At 30.7% G+C, this 16393-nt stretch overlaps 1 long non-coding RNA gene and 1 pseudogene across 1 annotated transcript; both read right to left on the bottom strand.

Annotated features, from left to right (window-relative positions):
• Positions 1-622: 622 nt before the first annotated feature.
• On the bottom strand, positions 623-3650 carry LOC148936277 (uncharacterized; annotated as a pseudogene).
• A 5911-nt stretch (positions 3651-9561) lies between these two features.
• Positions 9562-10324, bottom strand: LOC112552857 (uncharacterized). The gene is made up of 2 exons (XR_003096807.2): positions 10127-10324; positions 9562-10041 (listed from the first exon to the last, which is right to left on the bottom strand). It is a non-coding gene; the product is annotated as an uncharacterized LOC112552857 (long non-coding RNA).
• Positions 10325-16393: the final 6069 nt, after the last annotated feature.

The raw sequence follows: 16393 nt of genomic DNA on the forward strand, positions 1-16393 counted from the left end.
ACCTCTCGTCTTCAAAATGTTTATTCATTTCCTCCATACAAAAAAATGTCAAACAACTCGAGAAATTTATTTAAATTCGTTAGCTGAGACGCCGAGAAACCTTCCGGCCTAAGAAAACGTCATATCCCATATACAATAATAAAAACGTAATAAAAACTCCCAAAAAATCAATTTTCTTCTCCTCGCTCCATCCCTCGTATCATAAAAATCGCATTCCATTCTCGTCAAGTATATTCCCTTCACACACCAGCCATTCTTCTTTTCCGGAGACGCCATTTTGTTTTCGGACCTCGAACGATCCCAGATTTTCTCCCCCTTCTCCTTCTTTTTTGTCTGGCATTTCGACAACCAATCACACACATGGGGCACAATGGGCAGAGCCAATCAGAATCACGCGCCGAGCAGCTTTGGCTTCAGTCAATCAGAATACCCTCACTAATTACATAATTATCACCTGCCACGCCCACCGCTTTGGCTTCAACCAATCAGAACGTGATTAACACCCATTCCCACGTGATTGACAGTTTTTTGACAGCGGGAGGCCACGCCCCTGGCGCCAGTGGGGAAGTGGTGGGGATTTGTTTTGACGGGTCATGGTTACCCACATACTACTTGCGTCTTATCATAAGACTTTCGCTCCAATTTTAATTATAATTTGTTTTGAAAGTCCAACTGTTCTAGTATCATCATTATCATTATCTATCAATACCTTTGTTACTTTTTTTTTATATATGGAACACAATTGTATCTTCTGCAATTAATAATATTTCTTTTGAAGCAATATGATTTAACATTGCAGTGTTAAGAACGTCACACATATGGTAAGTAGACAGTAAACACACTATGTCAGATGGCAAATTATTAATAAAATCGTATAATTCGTTTAATCTTGTTTCTGAAGATTGCCCTTTAAAAGATATTTTTCTTTTTTCGAAAATATCACAATCAGATTTTGTTACTAAATCAATACGAATTCTTGATAGCAATTCACGATAAATGTCGTGTCCTTGTTGATTCATTGTCAATTTGTCATAATCGAATAAAATAGTCCACAGATTAATAACACTTAAAGAACTAAGATATTTATAAATTTTTTCATCTGATAAATATACAAAGGCAGGATCTTCATGTACGAGACGTAACTGCAAATAAAAGAATATACTTTTTTGACCAAACCAACCATCACTACAATCAACAGTATCGAATATTTAAGACAATAAATCATAAATGTATATACATTAAAATTAAATTAGATATTATTGATACTTCATCAATTATAATGAGAATAGCATCTTTAAGATCTGATCATAAAACTTGTAAAACATGATCAGATAATTGTTTATATTTAGGAATATGACCATGTTCAACAGGTAACTGTAGCAATCTGTGAACTGTCAAATCATCTATATTAAACGCTGTTATATCAGTAGGTGCTGCTGTAGCAGTATCTTTGTTGAGATTTTGTTTTATCCAATATTTAATTGTTTTAATCAAGAAACTTTTGCTAGTACCTCCTTCTCCACTAACGTATAACCATAGTATTGATTTATCTGACATTACGGTATTAGTAACTTTATCAAACACTCTTTTTTTATCTATATTCAGTTTTGAAATCATTTCAGATATATCGATTTCTTCGCATTTGTCATCAAGATCTTTAAAATCTTGCATCGCTTCACCAGCTTCAACCTATTGGGAACACCTTTGAACCTTATTGGGATCACATGCTCTTTTTTCAAATTATCAAGATTCTTGAAGTAATTGCTTCGCATTTTCAAATGCTTTTTGTAATTCTTCTAATTTTTCGTAATACTGCAATGCTTCCGCAAGATGTAATTTTATCTCGTGAAACGATGCTATATAATTATCACATTCATTTTTAAGTTCTTCTATTTTCCGCCATGGTTGAAACATAAGGAGCAATGAAAAAAAATATTTATCCGGTCACGTATTGACATATCTATAATGATATCATCAATGATATAATCATATCTATAATGATTAATGAGACAGCTACGCTTTCGCCGTTTAAGTAACGTTATTCTGTATTCAATATTTTTATCTCGTGGTTTGATTTTCGTAATATCATATCTTTGTGCAAATTTATATAATGACATCGATTCTAATTCTTCCAATCTATATGGATAATGATTGACTATTATAGATGGATAAAATAAATCTGTAGAATCTCCATCAAGAGCTTTCTTACAGCTTTTGATTTTTCTGTATCATATCTGATTAACGTCTAACCATTTAATAGTCGTGTTTAAATCAGTTCCATATAAAGGAATATCTAGCAATGTATTAGCAGCTTCAAGAGTTCCACATTCCCTATTATTCGTGAATCGCAAACCAATATTCCAAAGAAAGCTTGCCAATGATTTACTTTTATCATTTTTATTATTTATGACTGTATCAGATAATTCACATTTTCCTGGTTTATTCATATACTTTGTAACATAATAAATAAGAAATGATGATTTTTCATCAATAAATTGTATATTCATATTTCCTTCTCAGTAAGAAGAACTGGATTATAATCGTTAATATTAATTTCAATATTTGTTCGAGATAAATCGTAAAGTTTTTTATGTTTTAATTGTTTCCTACCTGCTATTGAACTTATGACATCTTTCATAACAAATATTTCTGTAACAGAACGAGGAAAACCGAAAACGATATACACGAACAATTTTACGCCCTTCTTTCTTACAACGAAGACAGTAATTATTATGTTTATGTCGTTGATGCGTATTAACTCGTCTGTATAATAACAGTAAAATCTTTTGATCCGATAGTTTATAACTTATATATTGTAAAATAAACTTAGAAACTTCTTCTGCAGAAGATTCCCCAATAATTGGCGCATTTTTAATTCGAAGCAATAAATGAAAATGCTGTGTATCTCCTTGGTATTCTCGTCGCCAGAAATGTGTTATCTCTCCGATCGGATGATCTTTAGAAATTTCGATGTTAATACAGGATCTCTAGCAATAAGAACATTAGTAAATAAAGAAGAATCATTAGACCATCCATTTATTTTATGAATATATTCATCTAATTCATTCCCATAATCATTCACTAGGACTCAATGTTAGAAATCATGTCGCAGGTCCGTAATGTTGTGTCATGCAATTTAAATCATTTCTTGATTTATGCCAACATTGTTCCGTATTTCTTAGAATAGAATATTGAACTCAAATTAGATTCTAATAAAACTTTATGCATTGCTTCTAAATATTCTGAAGCCGTATAACGATCTCGAAAATTGTTGGTTACGTTTTGGTTTCATTTTATGATAAATACCACGACTTAGTTGTGGCATTATTTAATAAATAAAATAAGTATTGATTATCTATATGTTGATTATCTATATCAACAATCTATATTTTAGATTTCAAGCGACATTTAATAAATTCATGGTCATGAAGTTTCATCGGTCTAGTATCATCATATTGTCCATTAACATCAAAAGGATATAAATCTGGAAAACAATAAATCTAAATTTTTTTCATGATCTAAGGGTGAATTTTTTAACATTTGATATAAGGCGATAGCAGTTTTACATGTTTTTTTTTTTTTTTTCATACAAAGGATAAAGTATATTGCTCGTAATAACTATCACTGTCATCTGTAATCTGAGTTAACATTGCCTGACCTACATTATTTGCAATATCTTTTAAATTATTATTTGTTTCTTGCATTTCAATGTTTGAATTTAATTTGAAATCGTTCATCCAGAATTGGAAATTGATTATCATTTTCTGCCTCTTGTATTTCAAATTCTGGATTATTCAACCTCTCTAAACACAATCCATCGTGAGTATTTGGCAATATGATTTGCTTGTAAAGAGGATTATTGCATTTCAACCATATTAATGCATCAAATATTTTTTTGACATTTACCATTTCTTCCCAAATAATTTTAGACTTTTTTGTCGGAATACCTCTAACTAAAATGTACATGATTTATATTTATTGGATCATTATTCTTGCATAATTTATTCCATGTTTCTTGCAAAGGAAATGGTAAATGAAATGTTCTGCCTTTTACTTTTTGTAAAAGGCAGAACATTTCATTTATCATTTCCTTTTGCTTTTCATTTGCTTTTTAGGCAATTTTTTATTAATAACGGTTCCCATTTTAACAACGGTTTGAAATGCCTTAACTCTTTGTATAAGAATTTTTTCGAATATGTTGAGAGATGCTATCACATCAGGTATATCATATACAAAGAGATAATTTAAAATATAATATGAAGACAAAATTCCATTACGGAATTTTCGTTCACAATAATCACATATGTATTATGAATTAATATTATATTTTTTTTAATATATGTCATTAAATCTTTCCAAATGTATCCAAATGTATCCATTTGTGCTTTAAGTTTATTAATTACAGATACATTTTTTTTAAAACAAAGTCTCTCATATGATACACAAACATGTCAAGGTGTATCCATGGAATGTTTAGTCAAAGTTTTAAATGCCTTGTTATATTTAAAAATGATATCTTCATCACTCAAAATAGTATTGGTATGCTAATATTTGTACATATTTATTTTTTTCTGTGCTACAGTTATGTCATTTAATGTATCTAAATCAGTAGAAGTTAAAGTTTTCTCCAGATTTAACATCTTATGATAGAAGGAAGTCATTCGATAAACTAAACGTTTAATATATATATAAACGTATAATATATATATTTAATATACCTTTGGGAAATGTGGATATAATAATTGAATAGAAAGAGACATTGCTTTGCAGAATCGAATCAATATAACAAACATGTGTATGACCCTTCTTCTTCCCTTACTCTAATCTTGTTTTCTTGTACATTTATGAATCTTTTGTAGTAATTGTGGTATTTCCTTAAAAGTACATATATTTATTATTTGAAAGAATTTTTCATAACAATCAATTACAAAGATCGTCAATTTTACAAGGTATCACATAATCATTTTTTTTGCTCATCAAAGTGCTTTCATCAAAGGTAATACATTTGTAATTTTTTATATTTATTTTCAAAGGTTGTGATTCAATAATATTGCGATATGTAGTATCAATAAAATAATTCTCAGACTTAGCTGTATGTCTCGATTTGCCACAAAGTGCACTTAATTTATCATTAATTGTTTTGCATTTATCATCATTTGCGACTCAAACATACTTCTGATTTCTTTTTAAGTAATGTTAATATCTTACACATATTGCAGACATAATTGTTCCGAATGTGCGCACCAACGTACGATTGTTTCGGTTTGTATTCGTTTTTCAACATGATTTTTAATATTTTAAGTTTCCTTGAAATCTCTTCTACTGCTACAGGATTACGAAATTTTATAAAATTTTGTGACCAAAATCTTTCATATTTTTTAATAATATTTTTGCTAATGCTACAATTTTTTTTAATGATGGATTTTGATTTCTTTTTTTCGTAATATCGCTTATTATACCATTTACGATCGCAGTTTTCTGTCTGTCACGTTCATGCTGAAAATTTTTTAAGTAACGTATTCGTTTTTTAGTGCGATTATTTTCTATATCGTATTCATATCGACGACGTTTTCTAGCATGAATATTATCTAAATTCTGTTCATATAAACGAAGTTTTTTAGTGCGATTGTTGTCTAAATCTTTTTTATCGCTTCATTTGTTTAACGCGATTATTGTGTAAGTCTTTTTTATAGTGCTCAATTTGTTTAGCGCGACTATTGTCTAAGTCTTTTTTATATCACTGCATCTTTTTAGCACGATTATTTTCCAAATCCTTTTTATATCGCTGCATTTTTTAGCGATTATTTAAAAAATTTTTTTATTTTTCGCAATTTTTGTTTAGCACGGTTATTTTCTAAATCCTGTTCATACCAGTAACGTTTTTTAACACAATTATTTTCTAAATCTTGTTGGTGACATTTTTTAGCACGATAATTTCCTTCTTGATGTAAATATCGATCTTTATTTTGAAGATATTTCTTTTTATTGTTTTGTTCAGTCTGATTGTTGACTAGCTCTTCCACAATTTCCTGTGAAACGCTTTGGATTAATTGTACTTTATTTTGAAAACATTTATTTTTAATGTTTTGTTCAGTTTTGATGCTTTGCGTCTCATAATTATTCTCTAAATCTTGATATAGATTTTTAGAACATATATTATTATTTTGTTCAATCTAAATAATATTTTTGATTATTTCTTCTATAATTTCTTCTGTAATTTCCTTTGTAGCGCTTTGAATTAATTGTATTTTATTAAATTCTTTTTTACTGGCATAATTATCACGACGTTTTCTTAATCGATTCAATTTCTGTTGATCCGTCTCAGATTGACATATTATACGTATACAAATTGTTTCAGCCTCTCTTATTTTTATTACTGCTAAAGGAAGTACTTTTTGAGCAATATTCTGTGGATCTTGAGGAAAATGCTCAATTTGTTTCAAGAATTTTTAAATAAATTTAAATTTTGAATTTTTAAATGGAATTTTTAAATGAATTTAAATGAATTTAAATTTAAATTAAGTGAATTTAAATGAATTTCAAATGAGAATGCATTAACTCATGATATCTTTAATATTAAATAATAATGAAACTGCAAAAGCTATAACGAAAATCACAATCGCTATAGTTCAATTGACGTTGTACAATAGGAAATTTGACAGGATGTTTCTGAAAATCGTATGTTGGAAATAATCTTTTTAAAAATTATTCATGATATTTATGTAAAGTTTTATTATTTAAAGAATCATATATAAATATATTTTTTCTATCATAATAATTACATATCCAATGTCCATCTAATGAACATTCAGATGAACTATGTAGTATTTGTATATGTTTTTTATACCTATATCTATCGATATAGATTATATTAGGTAATTGTATTGGCCATGTTTCCACAAGCATATATTTTGAACAACTTCGTAAAAGAAATGGTCCATATGTACATCTGTCAATCATTCAGTGCGAACAATGATATCTTTCTCTTTAGATATTAAAATCATAAGGTTCTTTGAGTGTCACACATTTTCATGTTATTGATGGATAATCAGTGCTAATAGCAACTGGTATTTTTCAATGTGACAGCCGTTGTACAGCGTCGATTATTTATTGTTACGTCCAGCCTGGAGTAAATTAAAAATTGAAAATTAAGAATTAAAATTTGCGAACAGGGTACGAATTAGAAGGACGCGAACAGTTACTCTCTCTCGAAGACCAAGCGTGGAAACGTGATCCTTCGAGTCCAAGCACTAATAAGTCTCGACACTAAGTCAGCGATGCGAGAACACTATGACGCTATTCCACAGACGTGCGCTGGTCGGTCATTTTCTAGTCAAGAAACTTAATTCCTATTACTAGGGATAGACCTCGTGTGATCAGTGGGATGCAGGGAATGAGACGAGGATTTTAAGAGAAATAAAGAGAAATTAAAATTAAACTAAATGTTTAATATGGTTTAATATGGTTAATGTTGTACATGTTTCCTTTGAGAAGCAAGAGAAATGATGTGGGTGAGTAGTATGCATGTATGTTATCGCGGATGTTACAATCGGCGGCCATCGGGTAGGATTTCTAGTAGGGAGAGTGTGAGTGTAAGAGTATATTAAGCGATGATCCGGTAATACATTACAAAATATGTTTGGGAATAAACTTAAATTAAATAAAACGAAAAATTGACATTATTTAATTAATATGTATGTGTGTACATAATGGAAAATTAAGGAGGAGAGTAGGCTTGAAATTGCTTTGGAGGACGGATTGAGAGATCAAATAATTCAGGAAAATCTATTTCAATATTTGGAAACAGGAATTCTCCATTGGGATTCTCCATCTCTCTTCATTATAGAATAAAGAACCAGAAATAGGACATCGAAGTCGATGATAAATTCAAGGTCAAATGCATAATATGGATTTCCAGCGGAACCGGTAGAAAACTTGGAGAAAAGTTGGGAAAAAGAGTCCAGAGAAGATTCAAAAGAGGGAGTAGAAGAAGTAGAAAGATTGAGGAAAAAGAGGAGAGGGAGATTCGAGATGGTAGAAGAAGTTGACGGTAGCGATTCGGTAGATTGTTTCATCGGTAGATTGTTTTGTTTCGCTTTTTTGTTTCTGACTCTGAACGTCTGTCAGGCTTCACCATTATAATGGCGACGGGGTCATTTTGATAAGCGGTCAAATTGTCGATTTTTAGAAGTCGGCACTTCTGTTTGAACTCACTACAGAGGGAAGAGGGAAAAAATGAATAAAAAGAAATTTGGCATATGAATAAAGCAGGAAAAGAAAACTAGGAGAGACAGAGGGAGAAAAATGAAAATGTAGATAAGAGCGACCGAGAGTCTTCGAGGGCTTTCGAAATTCGAAGATTCCAAGTAGTTCACACGTAAGAGTCCGACGTAAGAGAAAAAGAGAAAGATAGACAAGAGCGATTGGGAGTCTTTGAGAGCCTTCAACGAAATTCGGAGGTCCCAAATAGTTCGCACCGACGTAAGAAAGAGAGAGAAAGATAGGTAAGGGCGACCAGGAGCCTTCGAGAGCCTTCAACGAAATTCGAAGGTCCCAAGTAGTCCGCATCGGATTAGTGAAGAATGAGTCTGAATATTCTTCTGGAAAGTTAACTTGCTTACTGCTTTTGCTTACTTGCTTACTGCTGGAAGGTTAACTTGCTTACTCCAATTTTGGCTCAGACTATTGTTTATCGAGTTATTAACGATTAAAGTTGATCAATCAGATTGCGTCCAGCCGCAAAAGCGTAGCATGCCATGAGGCCCCTCGCGCTTTCTGTACATTCTCCCAATTAAAATTGTATTCTAATTTTTTATATTAATTAATAAATTAATGAAATAAAATTAATTCATCAATAAATGAGTAAATAAATAAATAAATAAGTCAATAAATATATAAGTGAGAAGTTACAGTTAGAAATTTATCCAATTTCTGATTGTTTTTTGTTATTTATTATTTATTTATTTGTTTATTTATTTAATTCAATTATTTAATCCAAGTTTTATTCAGTTATTTGACTTTCATGACTAACCTAACAGTGATGGGAAAAAACTAATTAGAGAGATTTGTTATGGATACAAAAAAAGACTATTGGCAACATTATCAAAATAAATTGTAAATAAATTGTTTAAATGACCTTTTCAGAAATTGTTTTGGCATGTATCACGTATGATTCTTATGTATTTTTTTCATAGAAACCGATGAAGCTATCAATTTTCAATTAAAATTAGATTTTTAAAAAAATTGCTTAAACAAATTGCTTGTGAAAAATTTATTTTCATTATTTCATAACGTTGGCATGTACGATTCTTATGTATTTTTCTTCTTATAATTCGATTCTTATAATTCGATGACGTCATCATTTTAAAATCCGAAATTAACGAATATGTATAAATAATTTAATCTAAGTAATTAATTTGTTAATCAATTTATTTATAACAATTAACAATTAACAGTTAACAGTTAACAGTTGACAGTTAACAGTTAACAGCTAATAGTTAACAGTTAACAGTTAACAGTTAAGAGTTAACAGTTAACAGTTAACAATTAACTATTTCAGAACGCTTTGAATAATTCCCCGTTCGCTGCTAAACAAGCGTGGGCTCTTCAAACGATTTCGTCCTTTACATGCAAACGTGCAACGAAACATTTCGGCATCCACCATTGCTACAGTAGCATGCAATCACTTCCTCCATGTCCTCTGGTTTCTTCCGTGTAAACTTTTTCCTTTAGGTAACCCCAAAGGAAGAAGTCCAAAGGCGAAAGATCAGGCAAACTGACAATAAAAGTCAACTTGAAAATTTATTTATACAATAATTTTTAATTACATAAGGTCAAACGAATCTGACCGTAGTGGCCAGCGGACCGCAGCGCCGACACCGAACCAACGTCCAAGAAACTAGGCGTTGAGATATTCCCTCACACGCCGAGTATTATGCGGTGGTGCACCATCTTGTTGGAACCAACGAGGTCGATTTGCCAGGGGGACATCGTCCAGTAAATCTGGAAAGATCTCCTCGAAAAAAATAGCGTACTGCTCATCTTGAAATAAAAATGGATACGTAATTTTTAAAGTGTACGTGTCTGTGTAGGTGAATCGTCGAGTCACAGATGTAGTGATACTTACCCCAAGAATGTCCGGAAGTTGATAAATGAGGACTTGATCTCCGACAATTCCTCCCCATATGATTACTTTCCAACGAAACGAATAAAGTAGTAACACTTCCTTTATTTTTAAATGAGGTGTTGGAAAAAACGGATGATCTGAAACACCGATATATACAGTGGTCAATAAAATTAATGCATAGGTAAAATTATACCAAAATTTTGTATAACTTTAAATAAGCAGAACTCTACGAAAAATTATCAAATTTTTTTTGCATTTTCAAGAATAAAATTTGTACTTTAAAAAGCATTAGTCATTATTTGAATTTATCTTTCCCTCATTCCGCCTTCATTCTTTAAATAGTAAGGACATGTTTCGTCTCTCTAAAAATTACATAATTAGACATATTGTACGAAAAACGATGAATTTTTTTCGTAAATATTATGGTAACCATTATAAAGTTTGAACTTTTTTCTTTACAAATTAGAAAAAAGAAAAGTTTGTATGATTTTTTTTCGCGGAGTTACAATATGTCAAAGTTATTTTGCTTACAATTTATTTTGCTCCGTCAAATTATGCAATTTATAGTAAACAAAACACGTCTTTACTTTTTAATGATGGCAGAATGAAAGAAAGATAAAGTCAAATAACAATTAATGCTTTTTAAAGTACAGATTTTACTCTTGAAAATGCAAAAAAAATTTTCTAATATGATAATTTTTCGCAGAGTTCTGCTTATGTGAAGTTATACTAAATTTATAATTTTACCTCTGTGTTATAATTCAAATTAATAATTTTACATTAATGTTACAACTACTGACGTTAGATACCATGTAAACGCTATTTTATGACAAAGTTACTATATCAATGTAGTAACTCAAAATCGTTTAGTGAAGAGGCTTAGAATTACTACTACATCAACATACTACATCAACATAAAAAGGACTTGTAAATGGCTGCAATGTAAGCAATAATACCAATCGTAAAAATTAAACGCCTTTTCATCGTTTGCAGGGTTGATTATTCAGTATTTTGTGCCATACAGAAGGAGAGATAAGAAAATAAAAAAAAATAAGAACCAAAAAACGTGAAAGTCACGTTCTTTTAGACAACACTCTTACAACAAGCAAGCATCTAATTCTTCGTTATTTTATATTGATTGATTAATGGAAATCCTTGATTCACTTCATTCGAAAATTGTTAAGCAATTTCAGCTTGGTTGGAGAAAGATAAGCCTGAATATGTAAACGCGACTTAAGTAAGAGTTATAACATCAATGTTCTAAGTCGAAGTTAAAAGCCAGTGTAACAGCCAGTAAACATATTAATAAATTTAAAATCTAATAAACTCACTTTAGTATTACAAAAAAGTAACAAAAAATAACGAATCGTTGCTTTTTAAATAATGGTAATAGTAACGAATTACTTTTTAAAATCAGTAACGAGTAATGGTAACGAATTATCTTTTGCAAAAATAAGACTAACGATAAAATAATTTTTTTGAGATAATGTTCTCAACTCTCCTCGCGAATGCAATTCTTGCATCCCATACTGCACTGAGAAACGATCTACTGTTGCCAGCCAAGCATTATGTTGCTATCCATCAGCACATGAAGCACATTGTATATTCACGCTTGACTTTAACGCATTTTAGTGCATATTAATATGTTTATCTTTTATATTAAAATTCTTGAACTTAATTGTATCTTAACCTTGCTCCTACATACTATTCACGCACATGAGAAATCTTTTTAAAATGGCTAGCATAGAATGAATTTCGCTCGCACTTGTCTACATGTATTATTCGAAGATACTCCACAATTTTCTAATAATTTTTCTCGATCGTTTACAATTTTTTCATCAGATTTAAAATGTTTTTGGTCACACCTAGTTATACAATTGCCATGTAACATTTCTCCACGAAGACTACTGTTGCGACCACTTGCGCTATATGTGGAGTAACGAATTTATATCATCGGAAACTGTAAGGCGTCATCTTTTTAGATTAAGTCACTCTGAATATATAGACGATTATTATAATTGAAGCTTATACACTGATGAGTAAGAGTCGAAATATTTGTTATGTTTATATTTATCGCGTTCTCTTTTGTATTTTTATACTAAAATAATAAATTAGCAACTGTCAACCAGCTTGGTTCGTATAATGCTTTTTTGTATATGTAAAATATTATTTAAATTATTACTATCCGAATTTAATTGTAAACTATAATAAATTGATTGAAATAAGGTATATAGAAACTTTCTTAACCCACTGTAGATAAAGCTAAAGATAGCACAAAAGAAATAGTTAATGTGGGAAAAGAATCTGTTGTTCCCAAAGAACATTCTGACATCTATAAGATGTCTTAAAGACATCTTAAAAATTTTAAGACATCTTTTTAGACTTCTTAAAATTACTAGATATAGAAGCTTTATAAATGTCTTATATCTCGTTTTCTGATGTCATTGAAACGATAACAGACATCTTAATCGATTTTTTATAGTCATCTGTTAGATATCTAAGATAATTAAAAAAATATCTTAAAATTTTTAGGACGTCTTTGAAATGTTTCATAAACGTCACAATGTTTTCTAAGTAAGTGATTCTAATGTTATATAACTTTTATATAGCTAATTATATTAGAGCTATATTATTAGTTATATTATAGCTAGTTATTTCTTTGACACTTTAATTAATAATTGTATTATCCAAATAATATTTAATTTACTTTCATTTGGAAGTCTTCCATTTGGAAAGATTTCATTTAAGTAGAGTCCCATGTTGGGAACTGACCTTCAAAAACCAATTTCATTAGAAATAATTAAAATAATTTTATAATGCTTTGCCTTTTATTCTATTCTGTATGATTTTTATTTACGAAAAATAAAATTTCGCCGCATCCATTTGGTGGCAATGTCTCATACTAGATTAATCTTAAAGATATCCTAAAAGAGACATTTATAAGATTTGTAAAACTAAAAGATGTCTTTATGATGTCTGTTAGTCGTGTCTTTAAGACATTAAAAAGATGTTCACTAGATATTTAAAAAGAGATGTCTGTAAGAATTGATTAAAAGAGTTTTCTAGTCAAATCTTAAAGACTCTTTTAAAACGTTCAATAAATCTTTCAGATATACGTGTTTTCAGGATTATTTTTGGTGAAGGGCAACATACGAGATCTAGTCTCTCAATATTGTATTATTGTATAATAGGAATGATTTAATAAATAAAATGTAGGTAGCAAGCGAAATATAACATTTATGTATAAAGAGTGTTACGCAGTATCTAAAGTATAAAGTTATTATGAATATTTGCTATGCAAATGATAAATATATCATTACATATTTAATAAAATTTTAGATTCGATCTCACCAATATTTATATTCACAAAAGGAAAGAAAGACCAAAAAAACGAGCGAAAATAAAGTGACGTAATAGAAAACAAATTCGAATAAACAATATTTATTGTAAAAACAATCAGCAGAGTTACTGTTTGAGGATGATTAATTATGACTCAGAGACACACATGTGAATAATATATATTTTAGACAAATTTGTATATGAGAGAAATACAGTACGCAGAGAGACTAACGAGCGGAAGTAAATAAAAAGGACAAAAATAAAGTAAGTGATATAAGCGATAAGAGAAATAAGCAGTGAAAAATATATTAAATAAATGGCGCAATGAAGAATCCTATCTATCCAACCAATAACTAAATTACGGCGGGAAACACATATTTTCAACACCTCTTGTTTTCGACGTCATTTTCATTTTGTGTAAGACATCGTGATATTGTAGGCCAGGACAGAGGCTTTGTTAGCAGATCTGCTGCTTGTTCATCCGATGGTACATATGTAACATTGACTTTCTCAGCTTTCTGTTCTTGTCTAATTCGATGAAAAAAAAAACTCCGAACTCCAATATGTTTAGGCCTTCTATGAAATTCAGGATTTTTTGACATGGCTATAGCTGCTTGATTGTTAATTCACTGTCAATTCAGTTTCCATCTGTTTCAAATTGAAAGCTTCAATAAGTGATCTCAACCAGAGAAGTTCCTGTAACGCTTCTGAAATCGATATATATTCTGCTTCTAATGAAGGGTAGTTCGTTGCAGACTCGATGATCAAGCGATCCACTATGACGATCGGTCCACTATGAAATAGAAATATATATATATATATATATATATATATATATATATATATATGCAGACATTGATCTTTTTTCTTTTAGTTCACCAGCATAATCCGAATCACAGTCCAATCAATTCATCTGATGAGCCCCCATGAAAACACTATGAAATATCAATTGTACCCTTAAGATAATTCATAACGCTTTACCGACTTCCAATAAAGTTCTTATGGATTATTGGAACACACCGAACAAGTGTGTTTACAGCGTATGAAATGTCCGGCCTCGATACTGGCAATATACGTCAAACAGCTAATTGCTTTTCTATATAGAAAACATCTCTCTTAATTCTTCTTTTCATTGAGACCAATCAGCTCAACAGATGAATCCATCGGAGATTCACATGTTTATAATCCTCCATTTCAAAATGGTGCAACATACGAGAGATATATCCTTGTTGATTAATGAAGATCTTGTTTCTCGATTTCACGTTATTTCCATTCCAACATAACATGTCGGTTCATGACAGATAACTTCAAATTCCGAAATCAATGAGGAAACAAAAATATTCAACGTTTTCCTTCATTTGTATGCTATTAATCCATCATCAACATAAGACAGTATAATCCAATCATCTGTATGGATACTCTTCAAAAAGACATATGGATCGGCTTTTGATTGTTCAAATCCATGAGACATAAGAAAATCGTTGAATCTATTATTCCAATTCCTAGGTGCTTGTTAAGCCCATAAAAATGACAAACACGTTCTGATCCATCTTCATATCTTTCTGGTTGCTGCATATAGATATCCTTTTCAAGCGAATTATTCAGAGAAATTGTTTTATATCGAATTGTATCAGTTCTATGTCATATTTAGCGACTACAGGTAAAATTGCTCTTACCGACTTATAACGTATTACAGATGAAAACGTTTCGAAATAATCTATGCCCTGACTGAATCTATGAACTGAAATCTCGAGCGACCAGTCTTGCTTTACGACGTATAATTTTACCATCCGGCTGCAACTTTGATTTGAAAACCCATCGATGAGAGTACAGATTGTCCATCTGATAAAGATTTAAGTTTCCATGTCTAATTTTTAAGTAAAGATGATATCTCGTCATCCATTGCTTGTCTCCAAAGAGAGAAATCATCTCTTGAAATCGTATTTTCATATGAGACTGGATCCAAAGATACTTTCATTGCAATAATACGATCTGATTTGTTCGTTCTATCCCGTAGCACTCGATCTGTTAGAGGGATTGATTTTTTATATGATCTTGATGGTCATCCTCTCTTCTTTTATAAAGTTTGAAGATCATCCTCTCCTTTGTCCATAAAATCATCAGATTTTGCATCAATCATATTACTTTCAGGTTGAGCTTCTTCAAATTCCTCCTCTTGCTTTTCAGATGGTAAAGGAAAGAGAACTTGTATAATTTTATTCGTCATATCTTCTATAGTGACATTTGCGACTTTTTCAACAATCTTTCTTTCAAGATCAGAAACTCGAAACACCTTATCAGTGTGACGATCCAACGAATATTATCTTTTTCGCCTTGGGACCATCTTGTGTCTTGCACAATCGGGAACAAAAGCTTTCGCTCCAAAAACTCTCAAATGAGTTACATTAAGCTTTTTCCCATTCATTATATGGAGTCGTAATAGTAATTCCTTGATTTGGTACACGATTATGTAAATATGCTGCCATTCCAATGGTTTCTGTTCATAACAGATGACGATCCGTCTTCGAGAGACCAGTATTGAACAGCAGCGACCGAGCAATATCACATAACGTACGATTCTCTCGTTCAGCCACATCATTACATTGTTTTACATTACGTGGTGACAATTTGTGTGTAATACTCATTTCTCTGAGGATTTCCTTCATTTTATCATTTATATATTCAGTTCCATTATCAGTCCTTAGTGAAATTGCCTTCCTATCAGTTTCCTTCTCTGTTTCTAGGAAGAATTCCTTTAGAATCTTCGATATTTCTTTTTTTTTGACTTCATGAAGAAAACTCTACGATAGCCAGATGCTTCGTCTTTTAGTGTCAGAAAATACTTACATTTATTCTACGATATAATTCCAATATGACAAACATCTGAATGAAAATGTTGACCAGATAAGCATTTACATTTTTCTCGAG

The sequence above is a fragment of the Pogonomyrmex barbatus genome, unplaced genomic scaffold (genome assembly GCF_055798465.1).
Source record: "Pogonomyrmex barbatus isolate J1 unplaced genomic scaffold, ASM5579846v1 scaffold25, whole genome shotgun sequence".
Taxonomy (NCBI): domain Eukaryota; kingdom Metazoa; phylum Arthropoda; class Insecta; order Hymenoptera; family Formicidae; genus Pogonomyrmex; species Pogonomyrmex barbatus.